At 39.3% G+C, this 19167-nt stretch overlaps 1 protein-coding gene across 4 annotated transcripts in view; it reads right to left on the bottom strand.

The window, feature by feature from the left end:
* The window catches only part of CACNB2 (calcium voltage-gated channel auxiliary subunit beta 2), a 410393-nt gene that overhangs the window by 285446 nt on the left and 105780 nt on the right, over positions 1–19167 (bottom strand). The window lies entirely within an intron of this gene.

Genomic DNA, 19167 nt, shown 5'->3' with positions numbered 1-19167 from the left:
TTTCCATACAACACTATTTTTTCAGAAAATACATTTGATCAATCAATTCCTTTCACTCATTATAGATCTAAGGAAATAGAACATGTATATAAGAAAGAAAACACTGACCGTTGGGTGGAAAAAGGCAAGACACACTATTCATGGTGTCATGTTTCCTGAACAAATCTATGATGTTAACACGATAGAATATTTCACAGAGGCTATTTTGCTTTCCTGTTTGTTTGGAAAGACCAAGAAAGAAAAACACACATTTTCTCTGAAGTTGCCATGAACCACTCATGATAGATTTGGGACTTCTGTACCACATATATATTTTATTGCCATCACCACTCTCTGACCAGCCCTACTATGCGATACATTAACAAAACTGACAAGTGGCATCTTTTTGAACATCCTTGGGCTCCAATGGAAAAGATAAAGAAGAATAATAGTTAATATGCATTGACTCCTACCAAATGCCAGTCACTATTCTAAACTCTTGGTACGTGTATATTATCCTTTGATTTCCCTGAGAACCCTATGAGGTAAGTACTAGTTTGATCTCCATTTTATAAACAAAGAAATTGAGGAACAATGAAGTTAAGTAAATTGCCCAAGGAAATGGCAGAGCCAGGATTTCTATCCAGGAGTTTGACTCCTGAGCCCACAGTCGTCCTATGCTCTCTATGAAAGGTTAAAAATTCTTTTTATAAACTGACCCTGGGGTTGTACACAATGATTAAGTTAATTAACTAATCCAATCATACAAGACACTTCTCCACCAAGAGCTCAGTGGCTCCCCTACTGGTTTCCCAAATCAAACTTATATTCCAGCAAAACATTCCCATCCTTGAACCAATTCCTTTCTCTTTCATGCAAAATCTGAAATTTTACCCATTGGAAAATTCTTTTTCTATAACAAGTATCTTCTTACAAAAGTTAAACATCTTTTAAATATACAAGCTACAAGCCATTTACACAGGTTAAATTATTGAAAGCCTTAGTTTATACATCTGTATCTATTTTTCTACCTATGCATTACTCATCTTGCTTCAGAAATAATTTTAGGCAATTTACAAGAATAAATTTTAAAGTAACATTTAATTTGCATGAAAGAGAAGAAGGACTAAAAGAAAAAACAGAATAATAAAGACAGGGACACAAAATGCATCCCGTAATAATTGATGCACTGCCAACAAATGAGCCATACATTTGGCTCTAAGCTTTCTAGCAGCCAACTCAAAAAGGGAAACTCAGTCAGTTATATAATTTACTGTCCATGAGCTTAAAATAAACCAAATGCTCAAGATAACGTCTCTGCTTGGCACTGACACTGGACCCTGAATTTTCCTGGAGGTCCCCATAAAAAGGAACATTGTTGGAAAGTGAGAAAGAGTGCTCCTGGCGGCATCCTTATAGGAAATGCTACTGTGGGTGGTAAAGAGATGCTTCTTAGACTGACCTCCCCTGGAAACTAAGTCTCGCACCACAGCGACATTCAATAAAATAATCCAGGGGAATCAGGGGAGACTGGGCTCCACCAGATACCTAAACCCATACAGATCCATGAGTATTAACAACAGCAATAACCAAAAGAGTTAACATTTACTGATGCAGACGTGAGGAAGCACTATTCCTTTAATCCTCATATCAGCTCTGAAGAAGGTATGGTTATTATTTATCCCTGGGTTACAAAGGAGGAAACAGACAAGAGTTTAGGTCCTATAACTCATAAGCAGTAGAAATGTGAATTCAGATCTGTTGAACTCCAAAGCACTTGCTCCTAAACACTAGGCCTCCAGAGTTTTAGACAGTGATGGACTCTGTGTCCTTCAAACAATTCCACTGAATATTGTTTCTCATTGAAGAGCTTGTGATAAAAATGAAATGACAATGACCTTAAGACTGATTTTCAGTGGCTTGTTCAACACAGATCCAATAATCAAGCTGGAAGTACAATGAAGGACGAGAACACTTAAGACAAGGCCACCCCCCCCCCCTCGGTTTGCAGTTGTAGTTGAAGCCAATGGCTTTTCTTCCAAACACCTAATTATCATGGAAACATTTCAGAGAACGGAAGAGGAGGAGCAGGTGGCTTCAGGGAATGGACACTTGGAGAATAAGAACAGACCTGGGAGGAGCTGGAGCATGATGTTGGGTCTTTGGATGAGGGCTTCAGAGAGTAGAGATGGGGAGATGGAAACAGAGGAAGTCCAAGATCAAGGTGTCTAGTTCAAAAGCAATTTGCCTGGTTTTTTGTTCTACACTCAACTATGGTGTGTAGTTGTACGATGCTCACAACCATCTGGGTATCTTTAATCTTTAGTTTGTCCAAAAGTAGAAGACCTTCTTCTGCAGCCATTGCTTGCTGAAGGCTCTCCACATTTAGAATGGACAACTTCAAAAATGATGAGCTAAAACCGAGGGCAGACTCGTCCGAAGGACTAGTTCAGAAAAGATGTGTTAAGATGGTCAAACAGTAACTGCCTTGCACATGTCATTAAATTGGCCAGTTTTTCGCAGTTCTTTAAGACTGTTTATGGAGGATTAGACAGGAGCAGAAGCTAAAAAAAAGGCACAGCAAAGTGTCTGTCTGTCTGCGTTTTAGGAGAAATGAAATTACGTCAAAAATTACTAACGAGTCTATATTAGAATAAATGTTCAAAATCACTCAGCAAGTTCTCTAAAAAAACAGACTACTGTATTAGGCGTTAATATCACCTTGGGTTCATTTTCTATTTAATAGTTTTAATGTGCTCTTTTAGTTCATCTTCCCCTCAAAGGAAAGCATGTAGTATTATTCTTTTCTATCCTAATATGAAACTGAGTGCTTCCAGGTTAATTTAATTACTTTAGAAGATGAAAGGATTGCTCTGGTAGGCCCCATCCAGTTCAAGAAGATTACTGGGTACCTCCTATGTATGTGAGCCAAGAAGAGGTGATAATTGGCCAAATGGGGTAGCCAAGAGTCTGTATAGATTCACTTAAGCGAGACTTCAGATAGTTCCACAAAATCCAAATTTTTCCATTTAGAAACAAAGTAAGAAAATAACATTTAGAGCCAAATTTTGCATAGACTCTGCTAAGAGTTTGTTGAGGATTTCATGGAAATATTCTCCCAGATTGCCAAACTTTCTGTTTTCTACTAAGCTCAAGTCTGAAAATAAATGGATATTTTTACTATTATTGTGTCCTTTTCAAATTATGCTGTGAGTACATAATAGGGTTTCAATAATTGTTTTTTTTGGTTACATAAACGAATGAATAAATACCCTGAAATATTCCTTGACATTGAAAACACCAGGCCAATGTCCAGACATCAAGAATAATATACAAAACAAAGTTAGTGAGAAAAAAATCCCTTTAGAGAAAATAAATGTAAAAGAAAGAAGAAAGGAAAAAGATAAAGAATAGTGTTTATATTAAAATATAGAGAATAGGCAGAAATGAACTGATAATGGGAAATTTTAAAAAATAGAAAATTTGACACGTCCATAAAAAATACAGGAAAAATTAAATCCATTAAGACAACTGGTTAGACATTGGTCTAATGCTGAGTTTCCTAACTTATTCCTAAAAATATTCAAAACCTGGGGCAAGATTAGGGAAGAAAGGCAAAGCTGAAGTTGAAGAATAAGGCTTTGGGGAAAGACAAAATTAACTGGGGTTACCAACCTAAGCTAAGACTTAATTGCTGTCTCCAATTATTTGCTGAGCAAATAATAAGAATTTATTAGCTTTTTCCATTCACTCAACTACTATCTCTTGAGTACCTTCTGTGCATCAAGCCCCATTCCAGACAGTGGAGTTACACTGGTGAACAACTCAAAATCTCTACTTTCATGGAACTAGGCAGGCAATGGAAATGGAAAGAAATGTTAAAAAGTGTCAACATGCATTTTTTTCTGCATTGCGTGAAGTGGGATAAAGAAGGGGGGAGGGGTAAAAGTTTCTACTTTATATAAGTTGGTCAGGGAAAGCCTTTTAGAAAGATGAGCCTTGAGCAGAATAAAGGGTTGGAGTGAGACATGTCACCACCTGGGGGAAAAAATCCAGGCAAATGCCATGAGAGGGAATGTCCTGGGCCCACAGGAGGAAGAGCAAGAAGTCGCCTGCAGCTGGAGCCCAGTGAGTGGCCAGGGGCTTGATCACTTAGGATCATCAGGTCAATGCAGGACTGGATTTTATTCGAATTGTGAAGAGAAGCCACTGGAGGGCTTTGAAAAGAACACGTGATTTGATTTACATCTTACAAGTGGCCTTCTGTCTGCTGTATGAAGACACCAGGGAGCTAAGGCAGACAGAGATCATTTCTGAGATTACTGCAATAGTCCAGGTGAGAGGGGCTTGGTCTAAAGCATTAGTGCGGGAAAATATTGAGAAGTGGTAGGATTCTGGATATACTTTAAAGGTAAGGTTTTCTCTGGATATATGTCCAGAAGTGGGATTGCTGGATCATATGGTAGCTCTATTTTTAGTTTCTTAAGGAACCTCCATACTGTTCTCCATAGTGGCTGTACCATTTACATTCCCACCAACAGTATAGGTTTGAAAGGATACATGCAACCCAATGTTCACTGCAGCACTGTTTACAATAGTCAAGACATGGAAGCAACCTAAATGTCCATCAACAGACGAATGGATAAAGAAGATGTGGTACATATATACAATGGAATATTACACAGCCATAAAAAGGAATGAAGCTGGGTCATTTGTAGAGACGTGGATGGAACTAGAGAGTGTCATACCGAGTGAAGTAAGTCAGAAAGAGAAAAACAAATATCGTAAAATAACACATATATGTGGAATCTAGAAAAATAGTATAGATGATCTTATTTGCAAAGCAGAAATAGAGACAGAGACGTAGAGAACAAATGTATGGATACCAAGGGGGAAAGGGGGGGGGGAATTGGGAGACTGGGATTGACACATATACATTATTGATACTCTGTATAAAACAGACAACTGATGGGAACATACTGTATAGCATAGGGAACTCTACCTAATGCACTATGGTAACCTAAATGGGAGGGAAGTCCAAAAGGGAGGGGATATCTGTATGTCTGGCTGATTCATTCTGTTTTGCAGTGGAGGCTGACACAACACTGTAAAGCAACCATACTCTAATTAAAAAAAAAAAAGACGTGGTACATATATATACTATGGAATACTACTCAGCCATTAAAAAGAATGAAATAATGCCATTTGCAGCAACATGGATAGACCTGGAGATTATCATACTAAGTGAAGTAAGTCAGACAGAGAAAGACAAATACCATATGATATCGCTTATATGCAGAATCTTTAAAAAAAATGATACAAATGAACTTATAAAACAGAAACAGACACACAGACTTAGAAAACAAACTTATGGTTACCAAAAGGGAAAGATGTTGGGGGAAGAGATAGATTGGGAGTTTGGAATTGACATGTACCCACTGCTATATTTAGTGATAACCAACAGGGACCTACTGTATAGCACAGGGAACTCTGCTTAATATTCTGTAATAACCTAAATGCGAAAAGAACTTGAGAAAGAATAGATACTTGGATATGTATAACTGAATCACTTTGCTGTACACCTGAAACTAACACGACATTGTAAACCAGCTATACCCCAATATAAAAGAAAAATTAAAAAAATAAAATAAAGGTAAAGTGACAGAATGGACCTAGAATGTTGTGTTGGAGGGGGGAAAAAAAGGAGCCTGGAATGAGCCCAATTTGGGAGGGGGGGCAGATGAGGGCTGGACAACCGTGTGAGTGGTAGTTGCATTTACTGAGAAGAGGAACACTTAGGGAGGAGCAGGCTTGGAGGAGAAAACAAAAAATAGTTTTGGGGGATATGAATTTTGAGGGATCTATAGGACATCGACATGGGGATGTCAAGTAGGCAATCTAGTATTAATGAAAGAGTTTTGGGTTGAGCTACAAACTCGGAAGTCAGCTTATAGATGGTCTTTAAAACCATGACCTTTAGTGAAATTCCCTAGAGAATATGGACAGAGAAGGGGTCTGGAAACTGATTCCTGGGGCATTGCACCATTGAGGGGTCAGAAGGAAAGGAGAAGCCAGTAAAGGAGTGAGCAGTGAGGGAGGGAGAAAACTGGAGAGAGTGGTGTTCTGTAAAGAGGGGAGTGATTGGCTTTGTCCAACACCAACCAAGGTCAAGTTAGACGTAGACTAGTCTGAGAACCGACCATCAGATCTACTCAGGTGGAGGCTCCTGATGATGAGAAGAGATTGGATCTGATGGAGGGGCTCCGTCAGAAGTCTGATCAAAATAAATTCAATCAAGAGAGGGACGGAAAACTTGATACAGTGAGTAGAGAGAACTTTTTCAAGGAGATTTTCTTTAGCAAAGAAAAAGGAAAACACAGCTGCAATAAAATGTGGGAATAAGGATTTTTTTCCCCTTGAATGGGAGGTATTACAGGAAAGAGAAGCGGGGGGAAGGATGCTTCAAGAGAGACCACAGTTAATAGTAGGAGCAAAGTCCTTGGTTGGGCTAGAGGGGATGGGTCCCCGTGCACAAGCAAGGCGTTTGGCTGAGATGGACTCTTGGTCAGTTCACCCGCTGTAACAGGAAGGAGGACAGAGGGTTTGGGTTCCACTAGATTTAATGGAAGGAGAAGTAGGAAGGACTTTTGGGAGAGTTTTTATTTTCTCAATGAAATTAGAATAAAGGTCATTAACAGAATGAGAAGATGGGAGAAAGTGTTGGAGATTGAGGACAAGGTAGAATATGTGAAAGAGGCATCTCAGGAGTGGTCAAGTGGGAGGACCAGGGAAACAGGATTGATGGGTAGTTCTGAGCAGGTTGACATTTGTGTCAGGAACTTAAGGAAAACTGTCCCTATAGTGTGGTTCTTCCCTCCACCATATTCATCTGCTAAAGTTCAACGGCAGAGTCCATGAGAATCAGATTTAGCTTGGCTTGGGAGTTCCCAGGAGTACTAGACAGAGGGAGCGAGAGAGAGAGTTGAGAATGTTTGCATGAATGATGGCACCTACACAGACAGGAGGAAAGTGAGGACAATGCGGGGGGGGCGGTGAGGGACTATGAAAAGATATTGGTTATAAAGATATAAAATTATAGAACAGAATGACAGGAAGAATTTCAGACACGTCAAATGAGATCACAGACATTCTTTTCTAAGATTCCTTCAAATGAAGTTCATCTTTCCATAATACTGTGCTAACAATGGAACAACATGGAGCAAAGAACTGGATGAGACAATCTCATTTTTTCCCCTTTCCCTGTCTGATTTAATAAGCTGTGAACCCTACAAGAAAGCTAGATGGAACAGAAAAACGGTCTTTCAATTTTAAGATCAGAAAGAGTGAAATCTGGGGAGAGTCATCTGGTTAGGGATAAAGTACTTCCAAAATAATCATGTATTTGCCCAACTATTTTTTTTTACTATCAGACCACAGAAGTATTTTATTCTTCTCATTCATGAACCAGACGGTTCCAAAGGCAAAATAATTGAACTATGAATTTTCCTTTTTTGAAAGAACCAACTCATTATGTTTGATATAAACATTTTTCCTCTTTCATAAGGAATAGTTCATTTGGGTCCTAACATGAACTTAATTGGCTCTGGAGAAATGAGGCTTTCTATTGACTTTCTTTTTTTTTTTTTTAATTTTATATTGGAGCATAGTTGTATGACAATGTTGTGTTAGTTTCAGGTGTACAGCAAAGTGATTCGGTTATACAGACACATGTATCCTTTTTCAAAATCTTTTCCCATTTAGGTTATTACAGAATGTTGGGCAGCGTTCCCTGTCTACTGACTTTCAAAGCTTAAGTTTATAGATTTGGATTTCATTTTTCTCATTCGGTAGATTTATTTTGGAAAGTACCAACAGATATGCCTACAATCTTAGTGTATGATGTTTTTAAAAGGTGGGCTGGAAAGAATGGAATCGTTTGAGCTATTTGACATCCCTGACAATCTTCCGATATCCAACACTTCGTATCCCAAATTGGGCAACTCTAAAGCAGATAAGACATTGACTTCTCTGCCCTTTGGTTCTATTTGGCTTATTATGAGGGGGAGGAGCAAAAATACGCTTGAATGTTCTTTGAGTGGGAGTTGGTATTAGTTGGAAAAGAGGATGCAGGGGGTCTGAGGGATTTGGGGGCTGATCAAAGAAAAAGATATGACCCCAAGGTCACACAAGCTTTATGAGGTGACTCTGACAGATCTGCATTTGAGGGATGTCCCTCCCAGCAGGTGTTGGTCCAGAGTCTGTGGCACACAGGGGTTGCTGCTCAGAAGGAGAGGATGACAGGGGAACTCCCAAGGGAGCGGGGGATGGAAGAGGGCTTACAGTGTCTGGCTGATGTCTCTCAGAGGCATGGCAAGGAGTCTCTGGGTCAGAGACCTCGAAGGGCTGTAGCCTCCTGGAGCCGTGTAACTGCAAGGCTCTATCTTATCTATGGCCAGCAGATGTGGGGTGAGATCTCATCAGTTATGCAAACCAGGCAGGCCCGAAAGGGCTAAAAATCTGCTCGTGTGGGCTATGTTTAAAACAATTGGATATATAAAAATCTGAATTTGGCACCAGCCTGCGTTTGAGCTAACAGATTTCAGCCCTCAGTGAGGAAATAAACAACGTTGGGGTCAATAAACGAGGGGCATCTTTGGCTCATTTATGTGACAGAGGAAGCAGGGAAAATATCGTAAAAAAATTTTTTTTAAAGAAATAGAAGACTAGGAGTTTATTGGTTCTCCTTTTCAAAACACTTTTTGTGTGTGTGTGATCAAGAAGACTTTATTCAAAAATCCCAATTTTCATGCCTGGCAAGTCTCACCCATCTTGAGATCAGAGATACATTTATCTATCTTTTCTTCTAAGGGTAGATACTAATCTTTCTGTCAAAATTCTGATGTTTCCTAAGGATGTCGTAATTATAGTAATCGTTTAACATTTATGGAGTGCTTACTATGTATTAAGCACTTTCCCTTTTTTTTTTCCTGTAATTTTCACACCGATCTTTTAAGCTGGTATTTTTGTACCCATTTACCCCATGGGAACACTGAGCACAGAGAAGTTACCTAACTGGCTTAAGCTCACACAGCGAGGGGAAGTGGAGTGGGGCTTCAATGCCAGGAAGTCTGAATGGAGAGCTGGTGTGTTTAACCACTAGAGATCTAGCCATTCATCTAAGACTTTTTCCCTTCGGGACCCAGGCGACACTGCAGTTTTTGACTTAGAGCCATTCTCTGAACCCTTGGAGTGGAAGAGCCAACAGAGAATCCCTTCTGAACATTTGTTCCTAGGGTCACAGTGAATGCTCCCACTCCACATCCTCTCCACCAGCACCTCCCCAGGGATGCTGATAGATTGCTTCCCAACTCCTGATTAATATAAGAACGATGCATATTTGAAAGCAAAGTCAAAACAAAAATAAATGCAAGTTCATGTTGTATTAAGGAACGTAGGAACACTTCCTACCCCACACCTTTACCTCCTTAGGATTCTGAACCTCTCTTAAATTAAAATTCTAGGCTCTGCCCCAGAAGATACCTCGCTGGAGAAGATAATGGCTGGTAGCAGGTGACCTTCTCACTTCTTGGTGGAGGAGAGGTAACCACCTGGCTAACTCCAAAGGCCAAACACATTCTGTATAGTTTTGGCAAAAATAAAAAGGAACACGGGCAACAACATTGCAGGTTTACTTCAGGCAGTTCCAGTCTGGTTCACCTAGTAACACACAACAGACACACAGTGGGCAGTTTTACATACTGTGTGCTTGTATTAGTTTCCTGTTGCTGCTGTAACAAATGACCACAAATATATCGGCTTAAAACCACGCAGATTTATTATCTAACTGTTCTGGAGGTCAGAAGTCTGAAATGAATCTCACTGGGAAAACATCAAGGTGTCGGCAGGGCTGTGTCCCTTCTGGAGACTCGAGGGGAGAATCTGTTTCCTTGCCTTTTCCAGCTTTTAGAGGCTGCTGCATTCTTTGTCTCCTGGTTCCTTTCTAACTTCAAAGCCAGCCATCACATCCCTCTGACCTCTGCTTCTATTGTCACCATCCCCTTCTCTGATTCTGAGTCTCCTGTCACCCTTGTGATTACATTAGACCCACTGGGATAATCCAGGATAATCTTCCCAGTTCAAGGTCCTTAACGAGATCACAACTGCAAAGTCCCTTTGGCCACGTAAGGTAACATACTCACGGGTTGAGGGCTTTGGATGTGGACCTCTTTGTCTGCCACTGGGCTTGTGTGTGCTGGGTAGGGAGTCCTTCTTTCTCCAAGGATGCTTCTCTGTCAAACCCTAACAACACTCAAGTCCTCCTAGATAAGGCTGACAAAAGGATGGGGAAGGTTGTTCAGAAATGTGACCTTAACTAATGAAATCAAAACGCCCAGATAAAACTGCTGAGGCGCACTTAATGGAGGTCTCTGCCCTGGGCATGAATGAGTATCACGTTTTGCCTGCAGAAGCATAGAGATTTTTTAAAAAGAGACATTACATTGCACATTAGGAAAAGTCACATCCTTCAGGGACCCCCATTGCCACCAACATACAGAAGTTAGGAAATGGTTTCACGATTTTAATTTGAGTTTTTAAAAGATTTTTGTTCAAAAGTAAAATTTTGATGTTTGAAATTCATTGCTGAATTCCACGGTCTTACTTCATATGGAACTCAGCAAAGAAACCAGACATCTGTGGTTCTAAAGGAACTCTTTTGTGATGGGGTCTTAAAAGTCGTAAAATCCCTTCTGATGATGTAAAAGCCTTGTAGCCAAGGTCATTGCAGCAGACAGCAAGGACATCGTACTATGGAGAAGCCAGTTGGCTCTTCCTAATTAGCACATTAAAACAGTCAGTGACAAAAGGCAGGAACTTCCACTGTGCATCATTTCTCTCCCCAACAACGCAGCCCTGCTGGTAGTACTAACTCAGTTTCACAACTGAGGAAATAGGATTCCGAGGGCAAAGTGATAGGTCTAACGACACACTGCTGGTGAGTGCCAGAGCTAGGATTCCAGCTCAAAGCCCTCGGACACCAAAACCCTTGCTCTTTAAACTCTGCCAGGTTGTCTTAGGTTGTGACCTCTTTCATCTTCCTGTTTCCACAATCTCCAGTGTGGTCCCAGTAAGGAACCAGGGTGGCCTTACCGCTAAACACAAAATTTCCTCACTCGCTATCTAGGAGTCTTATGAATCACCATTTTTTTTTTAAACTTAAATATTTTAACAGCAACTTTGTGTTTAGTCTTTGTCATAATTAATACAACAGTGAGTCCAGATTGCCCTTGAAGTTGAAGGAATTTATCTTAGTAGTCCTCCAAGTTCTATAACAATTTCTTTTCATAGCTACCAGGATGTTTGATAAATTTGCTTCAATTTCATTGAAAGTATAACAATGTTGATAATTTATAAAGTCAAAAAATATTTGTCTGAATCTCAATATATGGAGTTGGAGATATTTTTTTCATATTTAAAAAGAAATTTAGCTATTTTTCCTTAATTGCATTAATAGCACAGATACTTCTGAATTCAATTCCCCTGTTGCTGCAGCCTTACCAATTTAATAGAAACTACTGATGCGATGTTTTGATTCCCTTTCCTGGACTATCTTTCCATTTTATGTTTTCTTGGTATGCAGCTTAATATTTTAAAATAACCATGTGATAGGCTTTGTGAATTTTTCCTATCACATCAAAACTGAGACAGGAGGGCGGAGTCAAGATGGCGTACTAGGAGGACGTGGAATTTGTGTCTCCTCACAACGAGGGCACCTACCAGGCGCCGGTGGGGGACCACAGACACCTAAGGGGACGGGAGGACCCCCAGCGACCGGGTAGGACGTGGGGCGTGGGAGGAGTGAAGGGGGAGGAGAAGTGGAGGCGGGAAGGGACTGGCATCCCCGAGGGGCGGCTGGGGGAGGGGAAGGGATCCCACACCCCAAGGGGGAAATTGGGTGACCATTGGGAGGGCAGAGGATCAAAAGGGGGCGTGGCCAGGTTTCCCCTGCCCACTTGGGCCCCCAGGAACCTGCTGAGATCCCGGGCCTGATCCTCTGCCCACCGAGGCCCCCTCCAGCTGCACGGGTCCTGAGGGAGTGGGAAGGAGGGAAGGGGGAGCAAAAGTAAAGGCCGGACCTCCGGGACCTGCACCCCTGAGGGGTGGCTGGGGGAGGGGAGGAGTTCCTACACCCAGCGGGACCCACCCACGGTTAGGGGTCCAGGGGCGACAGGGGAGACCCTGGGGGACGCAGTGCAGGGTGGGGGGGGCACGAAAGAACATAAGGGAACGGAGCCAGCACTTTCCCTGTCCACTCAGGCACTGGGGAGCCCGCTGGGCTCCTGGGCCTAATCCTCTGCCCGCGGAGCCTCCCTCCTGCCGCGCAGAGCCCAAGCCCCGCCTCCACACCCCCACCCAGGGCCCCACCTCTGCACTCGGAGACCCCCTCTGAAACCCCCTCCATTGCACTGGGCCTAAACCCCACCCACACACCCACATTCAGGGCCTTGCCTCCAAACCCCGGAACTCCATACGCCAGAGACCTTCCTTTCCACGGGCTGCCTCTCCCCTTCTGGCAGGTCCTAAGAAGAGGCCCCGCCCCACGCTCAAACGTCACCCCCCATCCGCCTAGGTCCCGCCCCACCCTAAACCCCACCCCTGCCTAAGTTCCACCCCATCTAAGCTCTGCCCCCAGAGCAGCACAGAGAGCACCATTCAGGATAAATCAAAAGAGAAACATAATGAGACATATTAATCAAACTATCAAAAATTAAATACAAAGAAAAAATATTAAAGACAGCAAGGGAAAAGCAACAAATAACATATAAGAGAATCCCCATAAGGTTAACAGCTGATTTTTCAGCAGAAACGCTGCAGGCCAGAAGGGAGCGGCAGGACATATTTAATGTGATGAAAGGGAAAAACCTACAACTAAGATTACTCTACCCGGCAAGGATCTCATTCAGATTTGACAGACAAATTAAAACCTTTACAGACAAGCAAAAGCTAAGAGAATTCAGCACCACCAAACCAACTTTACAACAAATGCTAAAGGAACTTCTCTCGGTAGGAAACACAAGAGAAGGAAAAGACCTACAATAACAAACCCAAAACAATTAAGAAAATGGTAAGAGGAACACACATATCGATAATTACCTTAAATGTAAATGGATTAAATGCTCCAACCAAAAGACATAGTCTGGCTGAATGGATACAAAAACAAGACTGCGTATATATGCTGTCTACAAGAGACCCACTTCAGACCTAGGGACACATACAGACTGAAAGTGAGGGGATGGAAAAAGATATTCCATGCAAATGGAAATCAAAAGAAAGCTGGAGTAGCAATTCTCCTATCACACAAAATAGACTTTAAAATAAAGACTATTACAGGAGACAAAGAAGGACACTACATAATGATCAAGGGATCAATCCAAGAAGACGATATAACAATTGTAAATATTTAAGCACCCAACATAGGAGCGCCACAATACACAAGGCTAATGCTAACAGCCATAAAAGGGGAAATCGACAGTAACACGATAATAGTAGGGGACTTCAACACCCCAATTTCACCAATGGACAGATCATCCAAACAGAAAATAAATAAGGAAACACAAGCTTTAAATGATACATTAAATAAGATGGACTTAATTGATATTTATAGGACATTCCATCCAAAAACAACAGAATACACTTTCTTCTCAAGGGCTCATGGAACATTCTCCAGGATAGACCATATCTTGGGTCACAAATCAAGCCTTGGTAAATTTAAGAAAATTGAAATCGTATCAAGTATCTTTTCAGACCACAACACTATGAGACTAGATATTGATTACAGGAAAAAAACTGTAAAAAATACAAACACATGGAGGCTAAACAATACGCTACTAAAAAACCAAGAGATCACTGAAGAAACCAAAAAGGAAATCAAAAAATACCTAGAAACAAATGACAATGAAAACATGATGACCCAAAACCTATGGGATGCAGCAAAAGCAGTTCTAAGAGGGAAGTTTATAGCAATACAATCCTAAAGAAAAATCTCCAATAAACAACCTAATCTTACACGTAAAGCAGTTAGAGAAAGAAGAACAAAAAAACCCCCAAAGTTAGCAGAAGGAAAGAAATCATAAAGATCAGATCAGAAATAAATGAAAAAGAAATGAAGGAAACAATAGCAAAGATCAATAAAACTAAAAGCTGGTTCTTTGAGAAGATAAACAAAATTGATAAACCATTAGCCAGACTCATCAAGAAAAAAAGAGAAAAGACTCAAATCAACAGAATTAGAAATGAAAAAGGAGAAGTAATAACTGACGCTGCAGAAATACAAAGGATCATGAGAGATTACTACAAGCAACTATATGCCATTAAAATGGACAACCTGGAAGAAATGGACAAACTCTTAGAAAAGCACAACCTTCCAAGACTGAGCCAGGAAGAAATAGAAAATATAAACAGACCAATCACAAGCACTGAAATTGAAACTGTGATTAAAAATCTTCCAACAAACAAAAGCCCAGGACCAGATGGCTTCACAGGCGAATCATATCAAACATTTAGAGAAGAACTAACACCTATCCTTCTCAAACTCTTCCAAAATATAGCAGAGGGAGGAACACTCCCAAAATCATTCTACGAGGCCACCATCACCCTGATACCAAAACCAGACAAAGATGTCACAGAAAAAGAAAACTACAAGCCAATATCTCTGATGAACATAGATGCAAAAATCCTCAACAAAATACTAGCAAACAGAATCCAACAGCACATTAAAAGGATCATACACCATGATCAAGTGGGGTTTATCCCAGGAATGCAAGGATTCTTCAATATACGCAAATCAATCAATGTGATACACTATATTAACAAATTGAAGGATAAAAACCATATGATAATCTCAATAGATGCAAAAAAAGCTTTTGACAAAATTCAATAGACGTTTATGATAAAAACTCTCCAGAAAGTAGGCAGAGAGGGAACTTACCTCAACATAATAAAGGCCAGATATGACAAACCCACAGCCAACATCGTTCTCAATGGTGAAAAACTGAAACCATTTCCACTAAAATCAGGACAAGACAAGGTTGCCCACTCTCACTACTATTTTTCAACATAGTTTTGGAAGTAGTAGCCACAGCAATCAGAGAAGAAAAAGAAATAAAAGGAATCCAAATCAGAAAAGAAGTAGTAAAACTGTCACTGTTTGCAGATGACCTGATACTATACATACAAAATCCTAAAGATGTTACCAGAAAACTACTAGAGCTAATCAATGAATTTGGTAGAGTAGCAGGATACAAAATTAATGCACAGAAATCTCTTGAATTCCTATACACTAATGATGAAAAATCGGAAAGAGAAATTAAGGAAACACTCCCATTTACCACTGCAACAAAAAGAATAAAATACCTAGGAATAAACCTACCTAAGGAGACAAGACCTCTATGCAGAAAACTATAAGACACTGATGAAAGAAATTAAAGATGATACAAACAGATGTGGAGAGATACTATGTTCTTGGATTGGAAGAATCAACCTTGTGAAAATGACTATACTACCCAAAGCAATCTACAGATTCAATGCAATCCCTATCAAACTACCAATGGCATGTTTCACAGAACTAGAACAAAAAATTGCACAATTTGTAAGGAAACACAAAAGACCCCGAATAGCCACACAATTTTGAGAGAGAAAAACGGAGCTGGAGAAATCAGGCTCCCAGACTTGGGACTATACTACAAAGATACAGTAATCAAGACAGTATGATACTGGCACAAAAACAGAAATACAGATCAATGGAACAGGATAGAAAGCCCAGAGATAAACCCATGCAGCAATGGTCACCTTATCTTTGATAAAGGAGGCAAGAATATATACAATGGAGAAAAGACAGCCTCTTCTATAAGTAGTGCCGGGAAAACTGGACAGCTATATGTAAAAGAACGAAATTAGAACACTCGCTAACACCATACACAAAAATAAACTCAAAATGGATTAATGACCTAAATGTAAGGCCAGACACTATCAAACTCTTAGAGGAAAACATAGCAGAACACTCCATGACATAAATCACAGCAAGATCCCTTTTGACCCACCTCCTAGAGAAATGGAAATAACAAAAATAAACAAATGGGGTCTAATGAAACTTAAAAGCTTTTGCACAGCAAAGGAAACCATAAACAAGACCAAAAGGCAACCCTCAGAATGGGAGAAAATATTTGCAAATGAAGCAATGTGACAAAGGATTAATCTCCAAAATTTACAAGCAGCTCATGCAGCTCAATATCAAAAACACAAACAACCCAATCCAAAAATGGGCAGAAGACCTAAATAAACATTTCTCCAAAGAAGACATACAGACGGCCACAAAGCACATGAAAAGATGCTCAACATCACTAATTATTAGAGAAATGCAAATCAAAACTACAGTGAGGTATCACCTCACACCAGTTAGAATGGGCATCATCAGAAAATCTACAAACAACAAATGCTGGAGAGAGTGTGGAGAAAAGGGAACCCTCTTGCACTGTTGGTGGGAATGTAAATTGGTGCAGCCACTATGGAGAACAGTATGGAGGTTCCTTAAAAAACTAAAAATAGAACTACCATACAACCCAGCAATCCCACTACTGGGCATATACCCTGAGAAAACCATAATTCTAAAAAAGTCATGTACCACAATGTTCACTGCAGCTCTATTTACAATAGCCAGGACATGGAAGCAACCTAAGTGTCCATCGATAGATGAATGGATAAAGAAGATGTGGCGCATATATACAATGGAATATTACTCAGCCATAAAAAGAAGTGTAACTGTTATTTGTAGTGAGATGGATGGACTTAGAGTCTGTCATACAGGGTGAAGTAAGTCAGAAAAAGAAAAACAAATACCATATGCTAACACATATATATGGAATCTAAAAAAAAAAAAAATGGTTCTGAAGAACCTAGGGGCAGGACAGGAATAAAGATGCAGATGTAGAGAATGGACTTCAGGACATGGGGAGGGGGAAAGTAAGCTGGGACGAAGTGAGAGAGTAGCATGGACATATATACACTACCAAATGTAAAATAGATAGCTAGTGGGAAGCAGCTGCATGGCACAGGGAGAGATCAGCTCGGTGCTTTGCGACCACCTAGAGGGGTGGGATAAGGAGGGTGGGAGGGAGACACAAGAGGGAGGGGATATGGGGATATATATATGCATATAGCTGATTCACTTTGTTATATAGCAGAAACTAACACAACACTGTAAAGCAGTTATACTCCAGTAAAGATGTTTTAAAAAAACCCATAATTCTCAAAAAAAAACCCACCAAAAAACGAGAGACTTTTTAATCTTTCCATTGTCCTGATAAATCAACACTTTTATTCTAATCCTGATTTATTTTATATTAAACTCGTTCCCCAAGGACTGTTCTATTCAACTCTTAAATTGGTTTTGACATAAGGTGTGAATCTAATTTTTTTAAGTAGCTAACTTCTTATTCCAACACAGTTTTTACATTAATTGTTAAATACTCTTACTCTCTTGTTTTACTGTATACTTTTTAATATATTACATAAATTGAAGGCTAGTTGGGTGTTTTCTTGAATGTCCTATTGGTATATTATTTGTTCAAGGCAGCCCTCTCTTTTGCGTTTTGTTGCTTGAATATATTATAGTAACCAAAAAGACAAATCTGCTCGCTACACTCTTCTCTTTCAAAATATTACATGATGTGGAAGCTCATTTTAGCTGATAATTACTATTTGTATAAGCATTTCAAAAGTCATTTCTCTGGGTTTTCAGTAAAATAGATGTATAAAATTAAAAATTCAGTAAAAGTAGATATAAATAAAAGTATTTAAAATGTCATGCAAATTGCTCAGTTTGACTGCAAAATCTAGTTAGCGAACCACAGAAATGTACCAGGTAGTAAGTAGGACACATTTCCCTTTGTGTTTTAGCTAGAGAAAAAGATCTGTGTTGCTAAATACTTGTAACATTCCTGCAATTTCTGAGCTGGGTTGTTATAAAACCCGTGCTGCCTGACCCACCATAAGAAGCTGCACTGCATAGATCATACTGGTTATTCACCTAGAGCGTAGAGCAAGAAAAACTCCGCCCGCTGATTAAACAAATTAAATAGCATAAATGAGTAACTTCCTGTTCCACTACCTTTATATTCCCATATTGTTAAAATATTTCAATTTTTAGAGATTTTTCTTTTTATTTTATGAAGAATACCTTTGAGATTTTGATAGAGGTGAACTAAATCTACAAAACTACTTGGATGCAGTATGATCTCTCTATTTAGTATTCTCATCTAGGTTCTTGTAATACTTCTCTATCCAAGTCTACCTGTATTTCAATATTTTATCTTTATAATTTAAAAAGTAAAAAGAATAGAATAATAATTATATATAATTCTACCACCCAGTTACCCATCTGACAACATCTTGTCATATTTACTTTCAGTCTTTTTTAAAAAGTAGATTTCTCCCTCTAGTTTTTGTAAAAATGATATTGACACATTAAAAAACAATTTTAAAACGTAGAAAAGTACAAAGATGGCAGATTTTAAAAAATCAATCTAAATACCAGTACCCATAAAGAAATAGTGTAATCATTTCAGGCAATGATTTTTGCAATTAGATGGATAGAAACAAATGTTTCTAAAATAGAATCAACTTAAATGCTATTTTTAATAGAAACTTTTAAATTAAATTTCACTCATTTCAGTAAGTTAAGAAAAGAAATAAATAAAAATAAATGAATTGTTGAACTTCAAATAATGATTGCTTCACACAATAGATAGTATTTCCTAAATCCCTCTATAGTTAAGAAGGAAAGTAGGGGGAAAATAAGACATTCTTCTTTTGTAACTACAGGCTTTGATTCTGGAGAGAAGAAATCATCATCTTTTCATATAACCTGAGGCTATTAGCAATCTTATACTTCCTTTTATTTTCCCATTCCTCACTTTTTATTTCTTTATACTATTATTTTTATATCCTAATGCTTAATAACATAACTTTCTGTTGTTATGTAACGTACTTCTCTTTGGTATCAGTTCTACATTTAAATTAATTCAGTGCTTATTATAGACCTTTTCCCATAGTGTCTTTTTGTTTTTTTTTCTTGAGTTCTCTCTTTTGATGCAAGTATGAAATGGCTGGATTTTATTGACAAAATGGTTTCTC

Source organism: Balaenoptera physalus (genome assembly GCF_965194825.1).
Source record: "Balaenoptera physalus genome assembly, chromosome: 2".
NCBI lineage: Eukaryota > Metazoa > Chordata > Mammalia > Artiodactyla > Balaenopteridae > Balaenoptera > Balaenoptera physalus.
This window is presented reverse-complemented; position numbering and strand designations above follow the sequence as displayed.